The sequence below is a fragment of the Procambarus clarkii genome, chromosome 20 (assembly GCF_040958095.1).
Source record: "Procambarus clarkii isolate CNS0578487 chromosome 20, FALCON_Pclarkii_2.0, whole genome shotgun sequence".
Taxonomy (NCBI): domain Eukaryota; kingdom Metazoa; phylum Arthropoda; class Malacostraca; order Decapoda; family Cambaridae; genus Procambarus; species Procambarus clarkii.
The window spans coordinates 26,659,962-26,677,294 of NC_091169.1; positions in this window are offsets into that span (position 1 = coordinate 26,659,962).

A 17,333-nucleotide genomic window follows, 5' to 3' on the forward strand; every position below is an offset into this window, starting at 1 on the left:
GGACCCACTCTTGCTGTGGTGGGCAGGGAGGGGACCCACTCTTGCTGTGGTGGGCAGGGAGGTGACCCACTCTTGCTGAGGTGGGCAGGGAGGTGACCCACTCTTGCTGTGGTGGGCAGGGAGGTGACCCACTCTGGCGGTAGGTCGGTGATAGGAAAGTCTCGCAAAATCAATATCTCGCTGTATCTCTTGTATAAAGAGATAAAGCACAACTGTGTTTTGTATGGTTGCGAGTGTGCTTGTGTCTCTCTCTCCGACCACTGGAAGACGTCCGCCCGCCCAGACGTCCGCCCGCCCAGACGTCCGCCCGCCCAGACGTCCGCCCGCCCAGACGTCCGCCCGCCCAGACGTCCGCCCGCCCAGACGTCCGCCCGCCCAGACGTCCGCCCACCCAGACACCCGCCCGTACTTGTGCGCGCGAATATGCATAAAACCACAAATACAGACGTTCAATTGTTTCTCTTCATGTCTACCAACCTCCTATTGTAATCACCAATCCTTCCTTCTTCCCCCACCAAACCCTTTCCTCCCCCATTTGCACCCCAACACTCCCGAGTCTTTTACCTTTCACTTCCCCCTCTCCTTTCCCCACCACTCCCGTCCCACAGTCACTCTCTCCCACCCTTCCCGGTGGGACTCTCCCACAGGAACAAATACGGTATTAAAAGCGCAAGTTTGCACGAGTTAAAAGCTCTCTCTGTGGCTTTTTAATGAAATTAGCGAGTCCTCCCTGAACCTCCACGCTGACGTGCGCCCCCTGGGGAGGGGAGGGAGGGGGGGAGTGGAGAAGGGGGGGGGGCAGAAGGGGAAAATGGGAAGGGGTAAAAAGGATGCCAATAAGTCAAATTATCGTATGTTATATCCTTTACATAAAAGTTCAATCAACTCTTAATCACAGTAGGAGAGCCATCTTTCTTTTTCACTTATCTACATATATTAGTTTGTATTAACTGACTATTTCGATAGTCGTGTGAAGTACACTAACCGGTGAGTGATGTTTTGACCAGTGAGACGCGATTCACTCATAATCTAACCCAATACTACGACAACAACAATCGCGGAGCTGCCATTCTGCATTTTCCAAGAACCTGTAGGGGGAATAACGGAATACTTTTCCCTCGACTGTACCACATTAACCACTTTCCAAGTGTAAGGAAGTTTCCTTATTTACTAAAGCGTTAGTAACACAGTAAGGAGGTCCACACAGTGCTGCAGCTGCCTCTTTTAGGATCCATGGTGATATGTTGTCAGGGGTCTTTGGCTTGCACTACATCCAACTCTTCTATCTGTCTCTTTACTTCCTCTGGCGTAACCTCTATTTCACTCAGTCTTGTTTCTGGTACCACCTGTTCCATTAGAAGTCGTAGATCTTGGGAAAGTTCTGGTTTGATTGTAAAACTTCCTATCAGATTATATGGAGTTCTTAACACACTTATCATTCTTTATGTAGCCGCCTCCTCTTTTGCGTAGCCTGATTAGTGGTTCATTTATCGACATCTTCCTGCTCCTGTGGCTATACAATACTTCAGGATGATCCTTGGAGACTGTATCATTCCCATTCAGCTTCCCTGGCGCTCTCCGTGTACCTGTGTATACCTTCCTCTTGCGTATATGTTGTGGTTCCCCACAACAATCTCCCTTCCGTCCAAGTGGTTGGGCACCATTCCATCCCCCCCCCCCCGTCCCATCCCAAATCCTTATCCTGACCCCTTCCAAGTGCAATATAGTCGTAATGGCTTGGCGTTTTCCCCCTGATAGTTCCCATTCCCGACTGACCTGTACTCCCTGTATTTTTCCAAGCTCTTTTACCTCTGCTTTTTACCTCTAAGCTTTGTCAATTAAACCATGGACCATTTTTTTCATGGCTCCTTTATGCCGTTGAAGCGGGATAAATCTTCACTCAGTTTCTTTGCACTGGCTAGTTATGAAGTCCGTCATGCATTGTTAGTCTATTAGTTCTAATTTCCATGGAATTCTCTCTGAAAATGTTCCTATCTTCTGGCAATCGACTTTATGGAAAGCTAGTTTCCCTCTCTCCTTTTATCTTCCTCTTGCCCCAGCTTCCATAAGAACTACATTGTCAAAGATTAGGACGCAAGGGTCACTTGCCCCAGTGGTATTTCACGCTTAATGTTCGTAATGTCCATTTAGGTCTGTGTGAGGACCAAGTCCAACTGTTTGGTCTCCGCGTCGTCTTCCCGATTCCTCCCTAACACGTTGTCTTGGGAAGTTTCTTTCTGCAACTTTTACCAGGTTTGTTCTCCGTGTTTCTTCTCCCCCCTCCCCCTCTCCCTCTCCCCCATTGATTCCCAGTCGAATTTCTCATGATTAAAATCTATTTCTAGTTTCTCGGCTCCCAATCTAGGGCATAATTCGACTACACATTGTATATTTATGCAAGATCTGTCTCCATTCTCATCTTCTTGGCAGGGCGTTGATGGTGCCAGGGTGAGTGTGAGGGTGAAGAAGACGCCCAGGGTGAGTGTGAGGGTGAAGAAGAAGCTCAGGGTGAAGGGAGAGAGAAAGAGAGGCGTCAGTTCCCGCCATGTTTTTCAGTTTTGTAAGCCTATTGGTCTCTATCTTATATACATTTGAATCTGTGTCCATGTAACATCAACTCCTGACCTCTAGAAGATTTGTATGTTGGTGCTACACTGGCTGACAGCCTTCAGGTAAGACTCCTGAATCACTGAATATCACACAGTAAGAGGCCAGCACAAGATATCCGCTGCTTCACTTAGCATCCATGCTGATATCTCATCTATTCCCGAAGCCTCAGTTATGCACAGCTTCCGTGGGTGCCTTCCTTGTCCCTGGTGCTGAGTTCTGCCCCTCTCTCTCTCTCCCCTAGTCACGTTGTTGACCTGTTGGTCAGTGTTGGGTCTGGCTGACAATGTTGCTGACCTCATGAAAAGCGAAGACAATGTTGTGTTGGTGCGAAGACAATGCTTGATGTAGTGAATAGTGAATAACAATACCGTAGGAAACAATAGTGAATAACTTATAATTGTCTCACGTCAAGGGAGTGGGTGAAGGTGGAGCGTATATGAGTAATGGTTATCTTGAGGTTATCTTGAGATGATTTCGGGGCTTTAGTGTCCCCGCGGCCCGGTCCTCGACCAGGCCTCCACCCCCAGGAAGCAGCCCGTGACAGCTGACTAACACCCAGGTACCTATTTACTGCTAGGTAACAGGGGCATAGGGTGAAAGAAACTCTGCCCATTGTTTCTCGCCGGCGCCTGGGATCGAACCCAGGACCACAGGATCACAAGTCCAGTGTGCTGTCCGCTCGGCCGACCGGCTCCGACGGTCTACTTGGTAACTGGACCACCTGCTGGAAATTCATTCCACAGAAAAATGTAAATTTGTTAAACGGGATTCAATTTAAACAGAAATCGTACTTGAACGAGCCTGGCCAGAGAGGAACCAACTGCCTGGCACATGGATCTTGACAGCTGACAGCTTGCTTACAATGGTCTACACATTTAGCTCGTCTATATAGAGATAGCCAGCAGCACAGACACTCTGTCAGAGCTGCACCAGTCACCGCCAGTCTGTGAATGACGAGGTGCAGACCCCCAGCAACAACACCTCTTCCCCCAATCTCTCCCATCACAACCCTGGACACCTGTGGGCCCGCTCTGACAGTCACAGTTCTACAAGTGCCGGGGGACAAGAGCTAGAGACATAGTGCGCCATGCTAGATGTGTCTGGACTTGCCTCTACTAACACCGGCTGTCGTGGCTTTATTATTTAACACACACAAGTTGATGAGTATACAACACGTTGCAATTTACAACGACGGCATTAAATCCGAACAAGTGCTTCATTCTGAGAGGATGAAGGGAGGTGCTGGAGCAGACAGCGAGGGAGGAGCTCCCTAGGGCAGAGTCCTGGTGGAGGTGATGGATCAGGGGTCTCTGGACTAGTATAGGCGTCTGCTGCTGCTGCTGCTGGTGCTGTTGCTGCTGCTGTTGCTCCTGCTCCTGCTGCTGCTGCTGCTGCTGCTGCTTTAGCTGCTGCTGCTGCTGGTGCTGCTGCTGTTGCTCCTGCTGCTGCTGCTGCTGTTGCTCCTGTTGCTACTGGTCCTGTTGCTGTTGCTGCTACTGCTGATGCTACTGTTCCTGTTGCTGCTGCTGCTGCTGCTGCTGCTGTTGCTGCTGCTGCTGCTGCTGCTGCTGCTGCTGCTGCTGCTGTTGCTGCTGCTGCTGCTGCTGCTGCTGCTGCTGTTGCTCCTGTTGCTACTGGTCCTGTTGCTGTTGCTGCTACTGCTGATGCTACTGTTCCTGTTGCTGCTGCTGCTGCTGCTGCTGCTGCTGTTGCTGCTGCTGCTGCTGCTGCTGCTGCTGCTGTTGCTGCTGCTGCTGCTGCTGCTGCTGCTGCTGCTGCTGTTGCTGCTGCTGCTGCTGCTGCTGTTGCTCCTGCTCCTGCTCCTGCTCCTGCTGCCGCTGCTGCTGCTCCTGCTCCTGCTCCTGCTCCTGCTGCTGTTGCTGTTGCTGCTGCTCCTGCTGCTGCTGCTGTCGCTGCTGCTCCTGCTGCTCCTGCTACTGCTGCTGCTGTTGCTGCTGCTGCTATTGCTGCTCCTGCTGCTCCTTTGTGAGGAGGAGGGTAGAAAGATAGAATAGAAAGAATAAAATAGAGAGAAACAGAGAGTGGGATGCCCATCGCCAGAGGAAGGAAATGGGGATGCTGGAACCCATCACCAAGCAACGCGTCCACGACACAACCACAAGAATGAGGCAAAATACACACATTTGATACAGCAGGAACTAGGCAACTGGAGGACAGAGACCTGGAATAACTGACAGGCGCTGCCAGTCTTACGTTGTTTGACAGACGCGAAGAGCTGAACATATAGCCATACTTGTGATCCGTGGTAAACAGTTCCTTCTTGAAACGGTCCATTATTCTTGCGTGACTGTGAAAGATAAGGTCAGAGAGAAGATGCGAGAGAAGAGAAGAAAGGAAGATGCAGTAGGGTGTAGATGCATATGGGGTAGATTATGCTAAGCCATGAACTGTCGCCCAATCCCTTCCCCACCACCACCACCACCACCACCACCACCCCCATTTCCCCCACCACCCCTACCATTTTCCCCACCACCACCACCATTTTCCCCACCACCACCCCCATTTCCCCCACCACTACCATTTCCCCCACCACCACCATTTCCCCCACCACCACCATTTCCCCCACCACCACAAACACCCTCACAGACGCTCACCCCCACCACGTACCACCACCCTCAGCCACTCCTCTTGACGACGACAACTGCCAATAAAGCAGGACCCCCAAAGTTTCCCCCCCCCTCCTCAGTCATCACTATCTGGCAACTCTTGCGATGCGCAGTTTTAAATACCTCTGTATTTTTAATTTTTCATCCTGTATTTTTGTATTCATGTAACCGAGTATAAGTTGTATACATATTGGTATGTAAATATTTACTGGGTATATAAGGTCACGTTAGCTGCGTCCCTGTAGTCTGGTTAATGGTGATGTTTTGTTCTGTATATCTGGGGGCTACTGTGTTGTATATCTGGGAGCTACAGTGTTGTATATCTGGGGGCTACTGTGTTGTATATCTGGGGGCTACAGTGTTGTATATCTGGGGGCTACAGTGTTGTATATCTGGGGGCTACTGTGTTGTATATCTGGGGGCTACAGTGTTGTATATCTGGGGGCTACTGTGTTGTATATCTGGGAGCTACAGTGTTGTATATCTGGGGGCTACAGTGTTGTATATCTGGGGGCTACTGTGTTGTATATCTGGGGGCTACAGTGTTGTATATCTGGGGGGCCACTGTGTTGTATATCTGGGGGCTACAGTGGTGTATATCTGGGAGCTACAGTGTTGTATATCTGGGAGCTACAGTGTTGTATATCTGGGAGCTACAGTGTTGTATATCTGGGGGCTACTGTGTTGTATATCTGGGAGCTACAGTGTTGTATATCTGGGGGCTACAGTGTTGTATATCTGGGAGTCACTGTAATACAGTGAGCTCTGGCGGAAAGCGTCATTCACCGTAGACGAGCTCCTTACCGTGCCCAGTGCCAACCCTTGAGTTCTCTACTCTTTCCTAGCTCTTACTTAGCGCGAGCCTAGCGCTCTTTACAGCTCTTACCTAGCGCTTCTCAAGTGCTCTTTCCTAGTGCCTCCCTTAGCACCTCCTTAGTGGCTGCCTAGCACCTGCCTAGCACCTGCCTAGCACCTCCCTAGCACCTCCCTAGCACCTCCCTAGTACCTGCCTAGCACCTCCCTAGCACCTCCCTAGCACCTCCCTAGCACCTCCCTAGTACCTGCCTAGCACCTGCCTAGCACCTGCCTAGCACCTCCCTAGCACCTCCCTAGCACCTCCCTAGTACCTGCCTAGCACCTCCCTAGCACCTCCCTAGCACCTCCCTAGCACATTATCTAGTGGAGTTTCATGCATGAAAAAAACGTTTATAGGCAGAGATAAACAAAGAAAACGCAAACACACACTAAGGGTGACTACTATATATATTATCTGCTTCAATTATTCACTTCTCCGGAAATATCTAAGTTCGTAGAAGACAGAATGGAAGACAGCTTGGGTAAAGATAAAGAAAAGGGTAAAGAAACCACGTACAGGCAAAGAAAATGAAAATGAGCCAAGATGAGGAAGGTAGAGGAAACGAGAATTATAAATATGGACGAACAGGAATTGGAACGAACAGAACTTAGATGGGATTTAACAAGGAAGCGTTGGTGTGAAAGAAAACGGGAAAGACAGTACAAGGGAAAGTGAAAACGGTTAGAGTAAGAGAGAGAAGGTGGGAGAGAGAGAGAGAGAGAGAGAGAGAGAGAGAGAGAGAGAGAGAGAGAGAGAGAGAGAGAGAGAGAGAGAGAGAGAGAGAGAGAGAGAGAGAGAGAGAGAGAGAGAGCAGGTGGGGGAGCGGAAAAGGAAATAGATGGTGTGAAAGGTTGGGGGGGTGGCGGCGGGCGAGGGGGGGGAAGCGCCCCCCGGAACGTTGCTCCAACCTTTGATTCTCACGAAATAGATTTGAGATGAGAAATGGTCTGTCAGTATCGGGATGTATAAGTGATGGCGTGCGTCCGTGGGCGTTGTGGCGTGGAGGAGGCGTGCGTCCGTGGACATTGTAGCGTGGAGGAAGCATGCGTCCGTGAACATTGTAGCGTGGAGGAGGCATGCGTCCATGTGTGGCGTGGAGGAGGCGTGCATCCTGGAAGATGGTAGACCCATCAACGTACTTAAATCAATACACGTCGGGTCATATTCCCAGCATGAGAAGGTGGCTATATAGAGTCCACCTCATTAGTGAAGACCTCTCAACTCTATGCCAAAAATCACATCAACAATCCACATCAAAATTCAAGTCAGCAACTAGAAGCCTCAGTCAGTGTCACGTCATGAATCAATTCAACATAAATCAATAATCAATCAGTAGTCAACACGAGGTAAATCAATTACTATCCCCAATCACCAGTCAATAATACAGCAGCCAATATCAGAAAAATTTGGTAAGCAATCAATATGGAAGCTAAGCATTCGAACAAGCTTGTATTTCTGTGGTTAAATATTGATTTTTGATTACAAAATAGCTGGTAAACACTAGGTTATGGGACAAATTACCTTGTAACAGGTGTAGGGGGGGGGGGTCATTGGAGTGTTTCAAGCGTAGGTTAGACATATGTAGGAATGAGTTTTGGATGAATATGAAATAAGAACTGCCTCTTTTAGGCCATTACATCTGCTATAGTTTTCCTATATTCCTATAAAATTCGTATATATCCGAAATATATTTGAATCAAAGTAATGGTTGACATTCTTAAAAAAGTTAAGAATAATTAAACAAATTTATAGCTTGGAAAAAATTATTTTCCGTAAGTATTTGACAAAAATGGATTTGTATTATATCTTTATGCTAGTGTGTTGATGTTTTTAAATGTTTATGATTCTATGTTAGTGTCTATTGTATTAAATGGTTGGCAGGTTTTCTAACGTTACGCCTTTTTCTCGAGTTGTATATATATAAAGTATATATATGAATCTTCTGTTAAATGGACAAGAAGGACAATTTCTTACCTTACCCGAGACGTCTCAGAGCTACAGGTGTGTGGAGGTGGTACCACTGCTGAGGGAGGCAGCTGTGTCCTATGACAGGTGTGTGTGTACAGGTGTGTGTGTGTGTGGGGGGAGAGGAGGTACCACTGCTGAGAGAGGCAGCGGTGTCCTATGACAGGTGTGTGTGTGTACAGGTGTGTGTGTGGGTAGAGGAGTTACCACTGCTGGGAGAGGCACTGGAGGAGGCAGAAAGGGAAGGTCTTCAGGCAACTTCAGGTTAAAGACGATGTTATTGTGAAGACTCGGGTAGGAGCGGGGCTCGAACCTGGGGTGTTCACCTGGCGACACTGAGCCCCAGGCGAGGAGTTCCGGTGCCACCATCACCACGAGGACAGGGGACAGGAGAAGCGGGAAGACTTTTGAATAATGTGATATACAGAGAAACGTTGATAATGGGCGGGATTAGTGTAAAAATGGCGGATAAAGCAACCCATTCTCGCAAATTCGTAAAGTCAATATTGACTTATTAACTACGTGCATAGGTGATATACTAAACATAATAGATACCCTTAAAAAGATTCATAGAAAACACCGACCTTACCTAACCTTGTTAGTATCTTAAGATAAGCACCTTATTGCTTCGTAATTACAATTATTACTTAACCTATACCTATTATAGGTTAGGTAATAATTGTAATTACGAAGCAATAAGATGCTTATCTTAACATACTAACAAGGTTAGGTAAGGTCGGTGTTTTCTATGAATCTTTTTAAGGGTATCTATTATGTTAAGTATGTCACCTATGCACATATTTAATAAGTCAATATAGACTTATTAAATTTGCGAGAACGGGTTGGATAAAGAATACACATATAAACGCAGGAGAGGAAAAGTATTATGCAGTAGAATGAAGAGTAATATACTTTATGCATCTTTCTTTCTTGCTTTTGTTACATTCATTTGTCCTTTTTCTCTTCTTCCTCTGTCATTCACTCATCCCTTATTGCTGTCTCTCTCTCTCTCTCTCTCTCTCTCTCTCTCTCTCTCTCTCTCTCTCTCTCTCTCTCTCTCTCTCTCTCTCTCTCTCTCTCTCTCTCTCTCTCTCTCTCTCTCTCTCTCTCTCTCTCTCTCTCTCTCTCTCTCTCTCTCTCTCTCTCTCCTTACGTTATAGGTCGAAATCCTCCTGATTTTCTTGTTCACTCACCTTACTGCCTGTTACTTTGCCATTCCCTCGATCTCTCCCTTCTCCTACTAACACACTCCTATTCCTCCTACTCCGCCATCATCCACTCTTTTTGTCATCTTTCAGCTCTTATTCCTATTCTCCTCCTCCCCCCTCCCCCCATCTACTTCCACCTTCTGGGCCTTCCTTCGGCGACACCCGGACCCCACCTTCCCCATTCACCCGGCCCCACCTTCCCCATTCACCCGGCCCCACCTTCCCCATTCACCCGGCCCCACCTTACCCATTCACCCGGCCCCACCTTCCCCATTCACCCGGCCCCACCTTCCCCATTCACCCGGCCCCACCTTCCCCATTCACCCGGCCCCACCTTCCCCATTCACCCGGCCCCACCTTCCCCATTCACCCGGCCCCACCTTCCCCATTCACCCGGCCCCACCTTACCCATCCGGTGCGGCTCCACCTTACCCATTTACCCGGCCCCACCTTACCCATCCACCCGGGCCCCACCTTACCCATCCACCCACACAGAAAATCTTGAGCCTCTGGGCGCCGGTCCCACCATTTTCTCCCGGTATGCTAATCCGGGAGAAGCACCTCCTTAAGTTTTAATTACGACGACAATTCTCAGGGCCGGCGGCGCCCTCCGCCAGACGCACCCTGGTGTCGCCAACTTTTATTTGCTGCTTCAAGGGGAGATTATTCCCAATAACCAGCCGATTGCGCCACGAGGCCGGGAAATCTGGGCTCACCACCATTAGGGGGGGAAGGTAGATTTTCTGAGCTCGCGAAACTAGGATTTCGGCACTTCTTGAGATTAATGACATTAAGGCTTACAATACCTGGGTTCAAGACCCTAATATGGATCTACAATTCCTGGTACCAAATAGCTGTTGGGCGACAAACATATGAGCAGCGTCACGGCTCTTTAACACCGTTATGATAACCCCGTAACGTAACAGTAACGCCGGAACAACGGAACAATTATGTTGAGACTGTGTCGTGTTTTTTCTCCTGGATTAAAGAACCTAACTGTGGTACACACTGTACATCGCCGGAGTGCCACGACACATTTGGTGCTTCCCACCTTAGAGACGCCTCAACACACTAGATTATTAAGCCAGGGTAAATGGCTGTGTAATAATTTAGATGACTAAATATCTAACGAATAGGACAAAGAGAGTATTCTAGAATAAAAATCGGACAGGGGGGGGGGAAGCAGAGGGAGGAAGGGTGAGGGAGAGGAGGTGGGATAGGTGAGGAGAGGAAGGGGGGGTGGGATGGGAAAGGGAGAGGGAGGGAGGGACATAAGTGACACCCCCTCAAGGTCCAGTGATGGCACTCGTCAGATGATGAACTTGACTACTTTGTCTCACTATATATGTTGATGACGCAAAGTTGATGAAGAACATCATGACAAACAAGAATGACAATAAACTCCATCAAAACGTGGATAAGTTAGACATGATCGAATAAATGGCTAATGGACTTCAACTCACCTATGTGCAAGATCACGAGAATGAGAACAGAAATAACCCGACAAGATGAACAAAAGATAATGACAGGCACGAACCTCCCAGGATCACTGATAGACAATAATCTAGAAGTAGACCTAACACCGAACCTATATCCGGAGATATAAATATACTCGCATCGATCATTGCTAGTGTACGTAGCACCAGCATGACATAATTATGAACCCGACGTACATAGCCTGGGGTAGCGATGTTACAAGACCAGAATGTGCAAGCAGAACAGGTTGGGCAGCCAGAGGGAAGCTGGACACGCGGCCACGTCTCAAGGATACCAGGGGCAAATCTTCCGAGAAAGACAGCGAACAAGGGACCAGAAATGGAGATAATAGCTTCAACCTTCATCCATTATAAGAGAAGCAAACATGACAAGAAGATGTATGGAGTCACTGCACTAGACGACAGACAATTGGAGTGGCGGGTACCAGGAGCTGGGACTCGGTCCTGCAAACTCTGTTAAGTAATGACTTCTAAGTGCATACTTGCGCGAATAAGTAGACTCACTTCTCAAGCTGGAGTGTTAATCAGCACTAGCAATAGAGAGCTATACTTAAAGCGCCTTTCTCAAGCTCAACCATCGTACAATGGCTCACTACAGTCTCACGTGAGCCATTGACACACACATGGCTGGCTGGCTGGCTGGCTGGCTGTCTGGCTGGCTGCCTGGCTGGCAGGCTGCCTGGCAGCCTACCTGGCTGCCTGGCTGGCTGCTGGCTCAGCTGCTGACGTGACGGGTGGAGAAAGCTGGTTGGCTGTGTTGTTAAGTATCATTCTCTTAAGTCAAGTGGCTGCCTGATTTAACGAAGGCTGCTTGACTATCCAATCATCTTACTGATAAGCTGGCAGATAGACAGGGCGAGCTGAAAGCACAGATCAGACACTGGGACGCTTTGATGGATGACTAAATTACCGTTGACTGTGGCAGACTAGATGACTGCTCGGATGATTGCGTAACTGGCTGATTTTCTACCTAACTGGCTTGATATCTAAGCTGCTGGTCAACTGACTGGCTGACAGGCTTACCACCAGGGTGGCTGACGGCCCGGCTGGCAGAAGGAAGCTACAATAGTGACTGTAAGAAACGCCATCCGTAATCTGGAGGGCGTCTGCTGCAGATAAGAGATAAGAAGAGGCAAGGAAAAATTCCCCAAGTTATTTACGTCCACATTTGGAAGTCAGGAAGACGCTGCCATCCCCAGAGGCGGGTGGGGCCTGTCGCCTCCTCCCTCCCTCCTGATTGATCCATCTACACACATACCAATATATTACACACACACACACACACACACACACACACACACACACACACACACACACACACACACACACACACACACACACACACACACACACACACAATAATATATATATTTATATATACATTCTATAAGAATGTCCATCTGTCTGTTCACAGTTGCAGGTCCTTGGGACTGGCCTCACACAAATTTTGCAGGGAGAATAGTCTATGGTGCAGAACGAACATAGGCCTACTCAGACCACCCTACGTAAAATGATTTAAGAAATATTATTAATTATTCACCCCCTTCCCTACTCTTTTTCTCGTGGAGTCAGTGGTGCACATGTGTGAAATATTCGCTCAGATGTCCCAAGACTTTTTCAGTCATCAGACGGGACATTATTTCTTAAAGCACAAATTTGTTTCATTTCTACATAATATTATATTTTATGGAAGGGTAGACAGGCTAAGTGGAAAGGTGAGAGGGAGGGAGAGAGGGAGAGTACAAGGGGATGGGGAGAGGGGAGGATGAGGGAAGGGATAGGACGGGGATGACATTGGGAGAGGACGAGAGCAGAGGAAGGGGACCCGGGCACCGCCGGACACCCTTACCTTAAAATATAATATTAGGTGAGTTCTCTTACGGACCGTCTCACCAATAAGAGATATTTTGTGTAGACAGTTTATGTAGCAATTAGGCTAAGGAGATAGAGAGAATTATATAAAATGCATTGATGTAAATATTTGTTTCCTAAAGATGTCAGCTTGCTGTTAGGAGGCCGTAGAGCGAGGATCTCACTCCGCCCAGGAAACTAGTCCGGCAGTCAGGTGTTAATACATGTAGAGTACGGTTAAATGTAGACATTAATAAGAAATGATACACTCTCAGGTATGCAGGAGCGGGCGACGTGGCAGTATGGCGGAAGTGACGTGGCAGAATGGCGGAAGTGACGTGGCAGCATGGCGGAAGTGACGTGGCAAGATGGCGGAAGGACCGTGAAGATGGCGGAAGGGACGAGGAACAAACAGCGTGTTGCGGTTCTGGAGCTGTACACGCTGCCAGATACTCAGATAAGCCACTATTTGAATTCATATTAGTCGCAGGAGAGCCTAAGAGTTTTTTTAAGGAGCTACTAAGCAGGAATAAGAGAGAGAGAGAGATTCCAGGCTTCACGAATATTTCCTATATCTCTGGTAAATATTCTTGCAGGTGTGGTCACTACTTAAACCTACGATTATCAGACCAAAGTGCTCACGTTTAATATTTTGTTTACATTATTTGTGAATTGCAAAACAAATTGATGACGCTGATTATTATTGATTAGGTGTCAAAGTTCCTGAAGGATTTGGGAAGTTTGCCTGAATAACATACTATTCAATTTGTATTTAATCGTTTGTAAATAGATAATTTTTGCATCACTCGATCTAAGTATCTCAGTGCTCCTTTAGAGAGTCATCCTGGGGCTGTACCAGCAGCCACTTAGTCTATCCTATATCCCTAGACCATAGTAACTACCCATTGGACCAGAATACTAGTCTGGGGGTCACGGCCAGACACGTGACATTAAGAGCCGTGACAGACAGTACAGACACCAAAAAAAAAACAGATAACAAACACATCTAGGTGAGTACACACAAACAAACACATATACTAAGCCAGTATAATATTAGGAATCCATGCATATATATTAAATCTAATTATAAAAAAGTTGGGGCATTTCCCCAATGCATCAGCAATTTAGCATATTAATTTGGTATACATTTTTTATCCGAATGAGTCATTGGTAATTCATTGGTATATAATAACAATATTCACTCATGGATGAGTCTACAGTAAACCCACCCCCGGAGAACCTCAGTTTACTCTTCAACGGTGAGTAAACTTGCCACAGGTAACGGTATATATGTTATACCGTTATACGGTATAACGGCTAAGTTACTTAAGGGCTACAACATGGTAAGAATGTCTCAAAATACTTAAATCCATTTGGAAAAAAATGGATATGGCGATTGGGGCACAGGAGTAAATGGCAGATAGCAACTGTGGCATAGGAGGAAATGGCAGATAGCAACTGTGGCACAGGAGTAAATGGCAGATAGCAACTGTGGCATAGGAGGAAATGGCAGATAGCAACTGTGGCACAGGAGTAAATGGCAGATAGCAACTGTGGCATGGGAGGAAATGACAGATAGCAACTGAGGCACAGGAGGAAATGGCAGATAGCAACTGTGGCACAGGAGTAAAAGGCAGATAGCAACTGTGGCACAGGAGTAAATGGCAGATAGCAACTGTGGCACAGGAGTAAAAGGCAGTTAGCGATTACCAATGACCTCAGGCTTAGCAACAGGTACGACACAAGGGACTTACCAGCACAACTCTATTTCTTCTCGACCAAATCTAGTCATCAATTAGATGGTAATTCATCAATTTAATGTTTCCCCATTCAAGTTCCAGCGAGAATTTTCACCCGGTCAAATTATCAATTTTCTGCAGGAAATCATGTTGTCAAAAAGGCTTGCAGTATCAGAAGTGAATTGAAGCGGTGCTCTTCCCGCTTGACAGGTGTCGCCTCTTGACCGGTCGAGCTTGTAGTAGCTTATAGTAGGTAGGACGGCTCCACTGCCTCGCCTGTGTTGACAAGGCTATTCACTCCAGCGCCAGCGGACTTAGTGAAACGTGCTTACTAGAGTCCGTAGACTTGTGCGGTCAATGACTGCAGTCTCGCTACACGATTGTTGCCAGGATCAGGTAGGGTTACCGTTACCTGTGGCAGGTGGCTACCGTTACCTGTGGCAGGTGGCTACCGTTACCTGTAGCAGGAGGCTGCAGGTGACGGGTTTCCCAATCCTGAGCACTCCAGGTGCAAACTCTGTGAGCAGGAACTGCGGCACGATCTCCCACACTACATCACCGAATGCCCAGTTATCAGACCATTCAGACTCCTAATATGAGTTACCTGGAGCTTTGCAATTACTTTATTAACTCTTGTGTTCTTGAGGATAATCTTATAATGGACCCGAAATTTGCCAGTGCAGGCTGCTAAACATATGGCCCTGTATGGCTAACCATCCTGTGAGATCTATATCTTATACTCCCTATAGGATTTATAGGATTTATGTCTTATACTCCCCTCCATATAAAATATTGTAGCTACATACATGCAAATGCACTTAACTGTGTGATAAAAAAAAACACTCGCTATTGAATGTGTGGAAGATCTTGCTTAGAGCTCAAGCAGTATAAGATTACCCAAATGTTCGTCTTGCATACCCGGGCACCTTCTGGGCCTGTACCCGGGCCCCTTCTGGGCCTGTACTCGGGCCCTTTCTGGGCCTGTTCCCGGGCCCCTTCTGGGCCTGTACCCAGGCCCTTTCTGGGCCTGTACCCGGGCCCTTTCTGGGCCTGTACCCGGGCCCTTTCTGGGCCTGTACCCGGGCCCTTTCTGGGCCTGTACCCGGGCCCCTTCTGGGCCTGTACCCGGGCCCTTTCTGGGCCTGTACCCGGGCCCTTTCTGGGCGTGTACCCGGGCCCTTTCTGGGCCTGTACCCGGGCCCTTTCTCGGCCTGTACCCGGGCCCCTTCTGGGCCTGTACCCGGGCTTGCACAACGTTTCGTAGGTACATAGCCAATATCTGCAATACCACTCGTGCCGTTATCTCAAGATAACCGTCTCAACTAATAACTCTTAAATTAGTGATATATCAAAACCAATTGCTAGCAAACATACATTGCTTGCACTGCTCATCTCGTAAGAGAACACGCACAAGGTCCAAGCCTAATCTTAAACAAAATAGTGGGAAGAGTTGAGGTTGACGTTTGAGTTTGAAGAGCTTAGGTGAGGATTGAAGGGGTTCGTGGTGACGTGTCAGGGGTGCTGGGGAGGGTGGAGGGGTGGGTGGTGGGGAGAGAGGGTCTTGGGGAGCATGGTGGGGGTGAAGATGGGGAGTACCCACCGTGCTGAGTCCCCATTACACTAGGGGGTAACTTTCTGACAGCGACGATGCGTGTGTGAGGGGAGGGGGGGAAGACGCATTTTCTCAGCCCACCCTGAGAAAAAAATGTCAGATATCACCCCCTCGCAACACACACACACACACACACACACACACACACACACACACACACACACACACACACACACACACACACACACACACACACACAAACACACACACACACACACAAGGTTTTGCAGTTGAGTTGACGGGATTCAGGAATCGTTGTCCTAAGGGCCCGAGTTCGAATTCTCAGGTATCTATTTACTGCCAGATGAACAGGAGCATCAAAGTGAAAGAATCGCTGCCCATTTGTTTCCGCCTCCGCCGGGAATCGAACCCAGGCTATTAAGACTACGACGTCCAAGCACTGTCAACTCAGCCACGAGGCTCCATCGGTGTGTGTGTGTACTCACCTAGTTGTGCTTGCGGGGGTTGAGCTCTGGCTCTTTGGTCCCACCTCAACGGTCAATCAACTAATGTACAGGTTCCTGAGCCTATTGGGCTCTATCATATCTACACTTGAAGCTGTGTATGGAGTCAGCCTCCACCACATCACTTCCTAATGCATTCCATTTGTCAACTACTCTGACCCTGAAAAAATCTTTCTAACGTCTCTATGGCTCATTTGGGCACTCAATTTCCACCTGTGTTCCCTAGTGCGTGTGCCCCTTGTGGTAAAAAGTCTGTCTTTAACTACCCTATGAGTGTGTGTGTGTGTGTGTGTGTGTGTATGTGCGTGCATGCGTGCGTGCGTGCGTGCGAGGGTGTTTATCACCAGATAAACCAAAGCAGGAAGATTAAGGTAAGCGCCGCAGGGGACAGGGAAGAAGGCCCCACCGGCGCTGACAAGGTGTATAATAGATCCGTGAGAAATGGTCTGTAAGGAATTCTTGAACCCATAATAGGCACAAAGAAACCCCAGATGATTTACTGAGGGAAATAGCGGTAGAGAGACCATATCTCTCCTCACGCCCCGGATGCCGGAGAAAGCCAAGCTCTCTCCTGAAGACCTAAAGCTGTTTGGTATACTCCCTCGGGTTATATTTAACATATATGGCCGTTTTATTGAACAGATATATATGGCCGCCCTTCACAAAGGGCGGCCATATATATCCTGCTTAGTAGACTTCAGAGGTATGCGCATGAAAGCATACGTGATATATATATATATATATATATATATATATATATATATATATATATATATATATATATATATATATATATATATATATATATATATATATATATATATATACTCGTTCATGGTAATATTGACAAAATATGACTCGAATGTATCATTATATTTGTCAGTTCTTTATTTAAATAATGATCA